The sequence below is a fragment of the Phyllobates terribilis genome, unplaced genomic scaffold (assembly GCF_046119375.1).
Source record: "Phyllobates terribilis strain yellow unplaced genomic scaffold, ASM4611937v1 Scaffold_5__5_contigs__length_657084704, whole genome shotgun sequence".
NCBI classification, from domain to species: Eukaryota; Metazoa; Chordata; class Amphibia; order Anura; family Dendrobatidae; genus Phyllobates; species Phyllobates terribilis.
The window spans coordinates 11,291,265-11,304,275 of NW_027362765.1; the positions used below are offsets into that span (position 1 = coordinate 11,291,265).

A 13,011-nucleotide genomic window follows, 5' to 3' on the forward strand; every position below is an offset into this window, starting at 1 on the left:
GGCTCCGCTCCGTACACCTCGTAAACACGCGGCTCCGCACCATACACCTCGTACACGCGCAGCTCCACTCCGTACACCTCGTACACACGCGGCTCCGCTCCGTACACCTCGTACACATACGGCTCCGCTCCATTCACCTCGTACACAAGTGGCTCCGCACCATACACCTCGCACATGCGCAGCTCCACTCTGTACACCTCGTACACATACGGCTCCGCACCATACACCTCGTACACACGCGGCTCCGCTCCGTACACCTCGTACACATACGGCTCCGCACCATACACCTCGTACACACGCGGCTCCGCTCCGTACACCCCGTACACACGCGGCTCCGCTCCGTACACCTCGTACACATACGGCTCCGCACCATACACTTCGTAAACGCGTAGCTCCACTCCGTACACCTCGTACACATACGGCTCCGCTCCGTACACCTCGTGCACACGCGGCTCCGCTCCGTACACCTCGTACACATACGGCTCCGCTCCGTACACCTCGTACACGCGCGGCTCCGCTCCGTACACCTCGTACACATACGGCTCCGTACCATACACCTCGTACACGCGTAGCTCCACTCCGTACACCTCGTACACATACAGCTCCGCTCCATTCACCTCGTACACAAGTGGCTCCGCACCATACACCTCGTACACACGCGGCTCCGCACCATACACCTCGTACACATGCGGATCCGCTCCGTACACCTCGTACACATACGGCTCCGCTCCATTCACCTCGTACACAAGTGGCTCCGCTCCGTACACCTCGTACACACGCGGATCCGCTCCGTACACCTCGTACACACGCGGCTCCGCTCCGTACACCTCGTAAACACGCGGCTCCGCACCATACACCTCGTACACGCGCAGCTCCACTCCGTACACCTCGTACACATACGGCTCCGCACCATACACCTCGTACACACGCGGCTACGCTCCGTACACCCCATACACACGCGGCTCAGCTCCGTACACCTCGTACACATACGGCTCGGGACCATACACCTCGTACACGCGTAGCTCCACTCCGTACACCTCGTACACATACGGCTCCGCTCCGTACACCTCGTACACATACGGCTCCGCTCCGTACACCTCGTACACGCGCGGCTCCGCTCCGTACACCTCGTACACACGGCTCTGCTCCGTACACCTCGTACACATACGGCTCCGCTCCGTACACCTCGTACACGCGCGGCTCCGCTCCGTACACCTCGTACACACGGCTCCGCTCCGTACGCCCCGTACACGCGCGGCTCCGCTCCGTACACCTCGTACACACGCGGCTCCGCTCCGTACACCTCGTACACACGGCTCCGCTCCGTACGCCCCGTACACGCGCGGCTCTGCTCCGTACACCTCGTACACATACGGCTCCGCTCCGTACGCCCCGTACACACGCGGCTCCGCTCCGTACACCTCGTACACACGGCTCCGCTCCGTACGCCCCGTACACACGCGGCTCCGCTCCGTACACCTCGTACACACGCGCCTCCGCTCCGTACGCCTCGTACACACGCGGCTCTGCTCCGTACACCTCGTACACACGCGGCTCTGCTCCGTACACCTCGTACACACACGGCTCTGCTCCGTACACCTCGTACACACACGAGGCTCTGCTCTGTACACCTCGTACACACACGGCTCTGCTCCGTACACCTCGTACACGCGCGGCACCGCTCCGTACACCTCGTACACACACGGCTCTGCTACATCCACACTGTAAACCCCTCCTGACCCCACACATAAACTTCAGCTCATCCAGCACCATGACAACCAGCACAGCAGAGTCCTGCATCCACTGAGGCCCCTGATCATGTGACCCCTGACTCCTCCCCTCCTGTGACCTCATCACAGCTCCTGTGCGCACAGAACAGCCATATATGTGGTGGCGGCTCTGCAGGTGGAGGTATGTGGAGATCCCCCATTACTGGGCGCAGGGGGCATTAACCCCTTCAGCACCGAGACTCTTTTGGGGTCTTGTGTTTCCCCTTTATAAGAATCATAAGGTTTTTGTTCTGTTTCCTGTAATAGATACATACGACCCAACTATGGAGACAGGAAGGGAGGAAACGTATTGTTCTCATAGTACAGGGCCCCTTTACTGGCCCCACAGTGTAATGCCCCCATTATGCCGCTTATGCAGGATGTATGATGCCCCCCACAGTGTAATGCCCCCATTATGCCCCTTATGCAGTGTGTATGATGCCCCCACACAGTGTAATGCCCCCATTATGCCCCTTATGCAGTATGTATGATGCCCTCACACAGTGTAATGCCCCTTATGCAGGATGTGTGATGCCCCCACACAGTGTAATGTCTCCATTATGCCCCTTATGCAGGATGTATGATGCCCCCACACAGTGTAATGCCCCCATTATGCCCCTTATGCAGGATGTATGATGCCCCCCACACAGTGTAATGCCCCCATTATGCCCCTTATGCAGGATGTATGATGCACCCACACAGTGTAATGCCCCCATTATGCCCCTTATGCAGGATGTATGATGCCCCTACACAGTGTAATGCCCCCATTATGCCCCTTATGCAGTATGTATGATGCCCCCACAGTGTAATGCCCCCATTATGCCCCTTATGCAGGATGTATGATGTCCCCACACAGTGTAATGCCCCCATTATGCCCCTTATGCAGTATGTGTGATGCCCCCACAGTGTAATGCCCCCATTATGCCCCTTATGCAGGATGTATGATGCCCCTACACAGTATTATGCCCCAGTAATCAGGTGACCGGATACAACACACAGACAAATACAAGGTGGAAGTAACCAATATAATTATTTATGTCTCTGATATGGGGGAATTGTGATAACTATAGCAACAGTGAATAATGCAGAACAGGGAGATTACAAGGTGAAATCTACAATATCAGATAAACAATGAATTCTCTGGATCATTCTAACTGTAATAGCCGCTTCTAACCGTATGTTACTTTATCTACTGACAAAGGTGATGGTCCTGACACATATAGGCCATTATACGCTCCGGCGTGGAACTTATAAATATGGACATGCGCAGTCACGGGTACAAGTGGTGCGGCAGCAATCAGTTTAGCTGGGGTTTCAGAGTCACTTCCAGCCATGTATACTAGGGGGCGGACGTTATTGGACCTCTAGCGCATGAGAAGTAGCGCAGGCACAGTACATTGTTGTAGACAGACTCCATTCTATATATCCTATGACAATTTGTTACGGATCCGGGTGGTGGAACCTCTGTGCCGCGGTGCAAGGAGGGACCCAGAGGGGCGTGACTAAGTATCAACTCAGACCGACCCTGGTCGTACGACGGCTAATGACTCCGTGACCAGGGTGGGACCGAGCAGAGGGACCAGGTGCTACTCTGGGGACGACCTTGTAAGAAAGCAGGTGGCTCCCACGGGTCAGCAGACTGGGACTGACCAGTATAGCGGATGGACACAACAGGCAGGCAGAAGTCTCTGGATAGTTGACAGGTGGTCATGGCACGTGACGGCAGAGCAGGTTGAAGTCTCTAGGTAACAGACAGGTGGTGACAGCAAGTGACAGCAGGACCCTAAGCACAGTGCCAGGGAAGCTGCGCGCGCCGGCAGCAGCAGGAAGAGGAGCGCAGGAGGACACCGCTCGGGGAGCGGGGAGGTGAGAAGGACCGCGTCTCTGCCTGGTAGGGGGCAGAGACGCCGATGCTACAGTACCACCCCCGCCCTTTAAGCCCCCTCTTTTTTAGGCCAGAAAGAAATTTTTCAAGGAGAAGCGGGGCATGGATGTTCTCTCTGGGTTCCCAAGTTCTCTCCTCTGGGCCAAACCCCTTCCAATCCACCAGAAAAAGGTTTTTCCTCTTACCCTCTTGGTGGCCAGAATATTCTCTACCTCAAACACGTCCTCAGCAGAAACCGGAGCAGGGGAAGAACCTGGATTGTTGGAAAAAGAGTTAAAGATAACTGGTTTGAGGAGAGATACGTGGAAGGAGTTGGGAATCCGTAAGGTGGCTGGGAGTTTTAACTTGTAGGCCACTGGATTGATTTGCTTAAGGACTTCAAATGGACCGATGAACCGAGGGCCCAACTTGTAGGAGGGTATTTTGAGCCGAACATGTTTGGAGGAGAGCCAAACCTTGTCTCCCGGGCGGAATTGAGGCGGATCCAGACGTCTCTTGTCAACATGTCTCTTCATCCGCCCGGAGGACTGAAGAAGTGTGGACCTAGTACTCTCCCAAATGGTGGAAAATTCGCTGACCAGAGACTCCGCGGCAGGGTTGTCCACAGAAGCGGAGACGGGAAACGGATCCGGGGATGTTGACCATAGACTATAAAGAACGGAGACTTGGAAGATGATTCGCTCTCATGGTTGTTGTAGGAGAATTCGGCCCATGGCAGGAGATCCACCCAATCAGTATGGTGAGCGTTAACAAAGTGCCGGAGGTAGCTGGTAAGGATCTGGTTGATCCGCTCCACTTGACCATTGGACTGTGGATGATAAGCGGAGGAGAAATCCAGGGTGACACCAGCAGCTTACACGTAGCTCGCCAGAAACGAGAGGTGAACTGAACCCCTCGATCCGACATGATGTGGAGGGGTAGGCCATGGAGACGGAAGATGTGGAGGAAGAAGTCCTTAGCTAGTACTGATGCAGACGGGAGACCAGGCAGAGGGATGAAGTGAGCCATTTTAGAAAAGCGGTCGGCGACCACCCAAATGACTGTACAACCGGCAGAGACAGGGAGATCTGTGATAAAGTCCATAGCAATGTGTTGCCACGGAGCATCAGGTACGGGAAGAGGCAGGAGATGACTGGCTGGTAGATGTTGGGAACTTTGTTGCGGGCACAGGACGAACAGGCTGAGACAAAGTCTACCACATCCTTGCACAGGGTAGGCCACCAGTAATGCCGGGCGATGAGCAGGAAGGTCTTCTTTTGGCCAGCATGGCCGGTTAGTTTAGATGAATGACCCCAGCGAAGAACCTTCACACGATCCGGTACTGCTACAAACGTCTTACCGGGTGGAAGACGAGTCAGATCCAAGGGGGCCACATTCATTACTTTGGAGGGGTCGATGATGTGCATAGGCTCCTCCTCTTGATCGGAGGACAGGAAGGATCGGGACAAGGCGTCGGCTTTGACATTCTTGTCCACCGGGCGGAAGTGTAGGACGAAGTCGAAGCGGGCGAAGAACAAAGACCACCGGGCCTGGCGCGGGTTGAGTCTTTGGGCATTCTGGAGATATGCCAGGTTTTTGTGATCCGTATAGATGATCACCGGGTATAGAGCCCCTTCAAGCAGGTAACGCCACTCCTCCAGCACCAATTTAACGGCTAACAGTTCTCGGTCTCCTATAGAGTAGTTGCGCTCCGAGGAGGAGAAGAGTTTGGAGAAGAAGCCGCAGGTTACCATTTTCCCGGAAGAAGACTTTTGGGTGAGCACCGCTCCTGCTCCGGAGGAGGAAGCATCACCCTCCAGGTAGAACTATTTGTTGCAATCCGGACGGTGCAGTACTGGGGCCGAGGAGAAGGCTTGCTTTAAGGAAAGGAAGGCCTCCTCAGCTTCGGGTGACCATTCCTTGGGTTTTGCTCCCTTACGGTTGAGCGCAGATATGGGAGCAGTCCGAGAAGAGAAGTGCGGGATGAAGAGACGATAGTAGTCGGCGAAGCCCAGGAATCGCTGAATCGCCTTCAACTTCTCCGGATGGGGCCACTTTAGGACAGCAGAGAGCTTCTCAGGATCCATTCGTAGGCCTGTCTGGGAGATAACATAGCCCAGGAATGGAAGAGAGAGCTGCTCAAAGAGGCACTTCTCATATTTTGCATAGAGGTGGTTCTGCCTGAGCCTAAGCAGGACCTGACGAACATCCCTCCGGTGTGTGGGATGATCCGGAGAGAAGACCAAGATATCGTCCAGGTATACCACCACGCAGGAGTAAAGAAGATCACGGAAGATGTCGTTGACCAATTCTTGGAAGACAGCGGGAGCATTGCAGAGACCGAAGGGCATCATACGGTACTCATAGTGACCATCCCGGGTATTGAATGCCGTCTTCCACTCATCTCCTTGATGGATTCGGACCAGGTTATACGCTCCACGAAGATCCAGCTTGGAAAAGATCCTGGCGCCCTTAAGGCGATCAAACAACTCGGAGATGAGCAGCAGGGGATATTTGTTTTTTACCGTGATCTGATTGAGTCCTCTATAATCAATACAGGGGAGTAGCGAACCATCCTTCTTTTTGACAAAGAAGGATCCGGCTCCAGCCGGGGAGGTAGATTTCCGGATGAATCCCCTAGCCAGATTCTCCTCAATGTACTCAGACATGGCCCGGGTTTCGGCCGCCGACAACGGGTAAATACGCCCACGGGGTGGAGTGGCGCCAGGTACCAGGTCGATCGGGCAATCATATGGCCTATGAGGTGGCAGTGTCTCTGCTTCCTTTTTATCGAAGACATCCGTGTAGGGCCAGTAAGGAGCTGGTAGACCGGGTAAATTAGCTGGAGTAGGTGGAGGACGAGTCGGGCGAACCGGAATCAGGCAGGTTCTATGGCAGTCCTGCCCCCACCGGAGTACTTCACCGGATTGCCAGTTCAGCACGGGTTCATGTGTCTGGAGCCAGGGTAGACCTAGCAATAGGGATCGAGAGAGTCCTGACAGCACATGGAAGGAGATTTTCTCCGAGTGCAGCATTCCCACCTGCAGGGTTAGGGGCTCAGTGATGAGCAGGATGGTCACCGGAAGGAGTCTTCCATCCACGGAGGTGACGGACAATGGTTCAGCCAGAGGTTTGGAGGGAATTCGGTATCTCTCTACCAGGGACTGGGAAATGAGGTTTCCAGCAGCTCCAGAATCATTTCAAAGAGACGGTTCTCTCCCCAAGAGATAGAGACAGACAAAGTCAGGGATGGAGAGGGCTTACTTTTGCCTAGGACGACCTCTCCGAGCGGTCCTAGACACTGAAGTTTCCCGGCCTCTCCGGGCAGGAACGGATCAGGTGCTCTTTACTGCCACAATAGAAACAGCTCCCCTCGGCTTGACGTGACTCTTGGCGAGATTTGACCATCTTGGTCTGGTCAATCTGCATGGGTTCGGGCGAGTGCGCCCGGGGAATGACTGGTTGAGAGGCGGGTCTCTGGAAAGTAGGAGGAAGGGTGAGGAATTTTCTCTCCCGGGTGGTCTCTTTGGTGCGTTCTTGGAACCGGATGTCAATCCGGGTAGCGAGTGACACCAGGTCATGCAGGGAGGTAGGAATGTCCCGACCGGCTAGCTCATCGTTAGTCCGGCCGGAAAGGCCCTCCCAGAAGACAGACACCAGAGCCTCGTTATCCGAGGCTAGCTCAGAAGCGAGGGTACGGAACCGTATGGCATATTGGCCCACGGTGAGACTCTCTTGGCGAAGACGTAGCAGAGAGAGGAGGCTGAAGAGGATTTTCGTCCTGGTTCATCGAAGACTTTCTGGAAAGCAGCGAGGAAAGACGATAAGTCGGACACCAGGGGATCCCCTCTCTCCCACAGGGGATTTAGCCATGCCAGTGCTTCTCCAGTGAGATGGGACACGATGAATGCCACTGTAATGCACACGCCCAGGCTGAGTGGCGTTTATATGTAGTGATTCCACTGGACCATGCCGGAGAGTGAATGCCTGGAGGGGCGTAACTAAGTATCCACCCGATCCGACCAGGGTCGCACGACGGCATACGATGCCAGTGCACCAAGGAGGAACCGAGCAGAGGGACCAGGTGCTACTCCAGGACAGACCCCGGACACGGCTGTTGAACCACACTGGGGAATACAGGAACAGGCAGGTTAGGCTGGCACACAGACTGCTGGGAATAGGCAGATACGGCTGGTATGCAGACTGGCGGATGCTGGTAAGCATGACTGGTATGCAGGCAGGGAGGTACTGGCAGGTACGACAGGTTGGAGCACCGAGTGGATAGGACCCAGTACAGACTGGGACTCAGGAACAGAACCACAGATGCGGTGGACAAACACAGCAGAGTAAGGCCTCCCAGAGCGGCGAGCAAGAGCAGAACAAGACGAGACCGCCTGGAGTGGTGAGCGAGAGAAGAGCAGAACAAGGCCGCCTGGAGCGGTGAGCGAGAGAGGAGCAGAGCGAGACTGCCTTAGCAGCGAGCAAAGGGTCAGAGCAGAGCGAGACTGCCGGAGCAGCGAGCAAAGGGTCAGAGCAGAGCGAGACTGCCGGAGCAGCGAGCAAAGGGTCAGAGCAGAGCGAGACTGCCGGAGCAGCGAGCAAAGGGTCAGAGCAGAGCGAGACTGCCGGAGCAGCGAGCAAAGGGTCAGAGCAGAGCGAGACTGCCGGAGCAGCGAGCAAAGGGTCAGAGCAGAGCGAGACTGCCGGAGCAGCGAGCAAAGGGTCAGAGCAGAGCGAGACTGCCGGAGCAGCGAGCAAAGGGTCAGAGCAGAGCGAGACTGCCGGAGCAGCGAGCAAAGGGTCAGAGCAGAGCGAGACTGCCGGAGCAGCGAGCAAAGGGTCAGAGCAGAGCGAGACTGCCGGAGCAGCGAGCAAAGGGTCAGAGCAGAGCGAGACTGCCGGAGCAGCGAGCAAAGGGTCAGAGCAGAGCGAGACTGCCGGAGCAGCGAGCAAAGGGTCAGAGCAGAGCGAGACTGCCGGAGCAGCGAGCAAAGGGTCAGAGCAGAGCGAGACTGCCGGAGCAGCGAGCAAAGGGTCAGAGCAGAGCGAGACTGCCGGAGCAGCGAGCAAAGGGTCAGAGCAGAGCGAGACTGCCGGAGCAGCGAGCAAAGGGTCAGAGCAGAGCGAGACTGCCGGAGCAGCGAGCAAAGGGTCAGAGCAGAGCGGAAACCGCAGGAGCGGCGAGCAAAGGGTCAGAGCAGAGCGGAAACCGCAGGAGCGGCGAGCAAAGGGTCAGAGCAGAGCGGAAACCGCAGGAGCGGTGAGCAAGGCAGAGCAGAGCGGAAACCGCAGGAGCGGTGAGCAAGACAGAGCAGGCAAGAACCGCCGGAGCGGTGAGCAAGGCAGAGCAGAGGGGACAGGGCTCTGTTCACACGGAACAGACTGGAAGAGAAAGGCAGAACCAGGTACACACAAGATACTTGAAATGAAGTAGCGAGTGGACTCTAAACTCACAAACGGGAGTACAGGGACAACGAGTAGGAGTTAGGTACGGGATCAGATTCTGCAGGAAAAGGGAAGGTACGGACATAGAGAAAAACAGGTAACAGGCTAGGAGAGTATTCAGACAAGAACAGACACAGCAGCAAGATACAGGAGCGGGTCTAGGTATGCGGCCCCTAGAAGGCGGAACGAACAGGCTAGGAGCGTGTTCAGACAGGAACAGGCAAGATACAGGAACGGGTCTAGGTATGTGGCCCCTAGAAGGCGGAAAGAACAGGCTAGGAGCGTGTTCACACTGGCCTGGAAATACAGCCTCCAGGATAGGCAGAAGACAACAGGCTAGAAGATAGTTCAGACAGGACACAGTTCAGACACGGGAACTGATACCGCAAGGCAGGAAACATAGACAGGACCTGGCACATCAGTGACTAGAAGCCAACTGACAGAACACATTGCTCAGGCAAGGATACAAGGGAGGAGCTGGGTTAAATACCAGGTGACAGACAGCAATAGGCTGAGGAATCATTAGGGGTGTGTCTGCAGCAGCCACAAGAAACAGGAAGCTCAGCGGGCGTCGCCCCAAGCAGACAGAACAGAGCAGAGTAGACAACATGGAAAGAAGCCAAAGTGACAGTCCGGACTGGAAATCAAGTGCGCGCTCTTGCACAGTGGGAGATGGACCACTATGCAAGGACGCCGCTAGGTATGTTACAGCCACCTTGGCCCGGTTGGAGATGAACTGATGTGCCAAGAGTTCAAAGTGCAGGGTGCACTGGTTTATGAAACCCCGAGCTAAGGCGGGGTTGCCAGCAAAACGTGGAGGTGCCGAGAGCCGGGGTCCATAGCCGGACGCCATAATAGGACTAGGTTGTGGTGCCGCGGAAGTAGGCGCTGCCTGACCAGAGAAGGATACAGACGGATCGGATAATGCATCTAGGCGAGAGTTAACAGACCGCAGGTAGGACAGGACCGACTCCTGTTGAGCCCTCTAACGTAAGACCTCCTGGTGCAGGTCGGAGATTGTGGGGGTCTGGGGGCCACCGGGTTCCATGGCCCGAGCAAACTGTTACGGATCCGGGTGGTGAAACCTCTGTGCCGCGGTGCAAGGAGGGACCCAGAGGGGCGTGACTAAGTATCAACTCAGACCGACCCTGGTCGTACGGCGGCTAACGACTCCGTGACCAGGGAGGGACCGAGCAGAGGGACCAGGTGCTACTCTGGGGATGACCTTATAAGAGAGCAGGTGGCTCCCACGGGTCAGCAGACTGGGACTGACCGTATAGCGGATGGACACAACAGGCAAGCAGAAGTCTCTGGATAGTTGACAGGTGGTCATGGCACGTGACGGCAGAGCAGGTTGAAGTCTCTAGGTAACAGACAGGTGGTCACGACAAGTGACAGCAGGAGCCTCCAGGTAGGCTACGGCAAGTGACGGCCAAGTAGGCCGAAGTCTCTAGGTTAGCAGGCGGGTGGTCACGGCAAGTGACCGCAGGAGCCTCCAGGTAGGCTATCAGGTAACAGGCGAGTGCTCCCAGGTGAGCGGGCTAGCAGGCACGGCAGGTAGCAGGCAGGTAACTGGCAGGTGCTTCCTGGTAAGCAGGCGGACTTGCCCATAGACAGACTGGCGGGTAGAACAGAAGGCAGACTGTCGTGCTGGAGAGTAGTTCGACTGGCGGACTGGAACGGTAGTCAGGCTGGCAACTGAACCTGAGGGCTGAAGCAGAGGTAAGTATGCTGTGTATCAACTTTTGCTCGGGCACCTCCATTTTGCAGGAGGTGCCTTATATATGGGAGGACCCTCGGCTATTGGCCGGGGACTCCTTAGGACAGCGCGCGCGGCCCCTTAAAGAGAGAGGGAGCGCGCGCACGCCCTAAGCACAGTGCCCCGGAAGCTGCGTGCGCCGGCAGCAGCAGGAAAAGGAGCGCAAGAGGACTCCGCGCGAGGAGCTGGGAGGTGAGAAGGACGGTGTCTCTGCCTGGTAGGGGGCAGAGACGCCGATGCTACACAATTCACCTCTAGGAATAGGAATAGGTCTCCTAGTCTGGGGAAGGATTTTGGAGGAAGTGGGATATTTAAACATGGACACCTGGCTGAACTTCATGAAATAACATCCCTGTATCAAGATCCCTGATGAACCTGTTGGGGAAACGCATCGAGGCGGATTATTGAACCATTCTCTGATGAGTACCATACCCTTTCCTCTATGTAGAGGAGAAAATAAGTATTTGATAAACTGCCAATTTTGCAAGTTTTCCCACCTACAAAGAATGGAGAGGTCTGTAATTTTTATTGTAGGTACACTTCAACTGTGGAAAACAGAATCTAAAAAAAATCCAGAAAATCACATTGTATAATTTTTCATAATTAATTTACATTTTATTGCATGAAATAAGGATTTTGTACCATAGAAAAACAGAATATTTGGCACAGAAACCTTTGTTTGCAATTACAGAGGTCAGGCGTTTCCTGTAGTTCTTGACCAAGTTTGCACTTACTGCAGCAGGGATTTTGGCTTACTCCTCCATACAGATCTTCTCCAGATCTTTCAAGTTTCGGGGATGTCGCTGGGCAACATTGAGTTTCAGCTCCCTCCAAAGATTTTTTTATTGGCTTCAGGTCTAGAGACTGGCTAGGCCACTGCAGGACCTTCAAATGCTTCTTACGGAACCACTCCTTAGTTGCCCTGGCTGTGTGTTTCAACTCATTGTCATGCTGGAAGACCCAGCCACAATCCATATTCAATGCTCTTACTGAGAGAAGGAGGTTGTTGGCCAAAATAACTCACTATATGATCCCATCCATCCTCCTGTAACGGGTCTGGGAGGCGGAACCTCTGGGCTACAATACAAGGGGGCGGTCCTTGTAAGGGAGCGGGTGGCGACCAGGCAGGCAGTCACAGGAGGTGACCTGGACAGTCTCTGAGTGAACGGGACAGTCTCTGAGTGAACGGGACAGTCTCTGAGTGAACGGGGCTGGAGGTCACGGCAAGTGACCGGGGCAGTCTCTAGGTATAGGGTTGGTACGACCTGTGGCGGCTGAAGATAGACGAGAGCTCCCAGGTGAGCAGGCGAGAGTCTCTGGATGAACGGGTGGTCACAGCATGTGACGGCGGAGCCTCCAGGAAGACCAGCGGACAGGCGACAGATGAGCGCTCCCAGGTGAGCGGGCAGAAGTCTCTGGACAGGCGGGTGGTCACAGCACGTGACGGCAGAGCCTCCGGGTAGGCAGACAGACAGGTAGCAGATGAGCGCTCCCAGGTGAGCGGGCAGGAGTCACTGGACAGGCAGGTGGTCACAGCACGTGACGGCGGAGCCTCCAGGTAGGCTAGCAGGCAGATAGCAGATGTGCGCTCCCAGGTGAGCGGGCAAGCTGGTCCATAGACAGACTGACAGGAGTTGGTAGGCAGACCGTCGGACCTCAGGCAGGCAGGCAGGTAGCTGATGTGCGCTCCCAGGTGAGCGGGCAAGAGTCTCTGGAATAGCTGGTGGTCACAGCACGTGACAGCGGAGCCTCCGGGCAGGCAAGCAGGCAGGTAGCAGATGTGCGCTCCCAGGTGAGCGGGCAGGCTGGTCCTTAGACAGACTGACAGGAATGGTAAGGCAGACCGTCGGACCTCAGACTAGCAGGCAGGTAACAAGTAATCAGGCAGGAATCTGGCAGGTAACTGGCAGGTATCTGGCAACGGGACCTGAGGGCTGAAGCACAGGTGAGACACTGGTGCAAACAACATTGCTCGGGCACCTCCATTTTGGAGGAGGTGCCTTATATATGATGAAGTCCTCCGGCCATTGGCCGGGGACTCCTTAGGGCGACGCGCGCGGCCTCTTTAAGAGGCACCCTAAGCACAGGGGCCGGGAAGGAGCGCGCGCTGAGAGCAGAGCGGGAGGAGGACGCCGGGAAGGAGCGCGCGCTGACAGCAGAGCGGGAGAGGGACG

The 13,011-nt window shown here is 55.7% G+C and overlaps 1 pseudogene; it reads left to right on the forward strand.

The window, feature by feature from the left end:
• Positions 1-1,858: 1,858 nt before the first annotated feature.
• The window catches only part of LOC141270591 (uncharacterized), a 169,088-nt pseudogene continuing 157,935 nt past the window's right edge, over positions 1,859-13,011 (forward strand).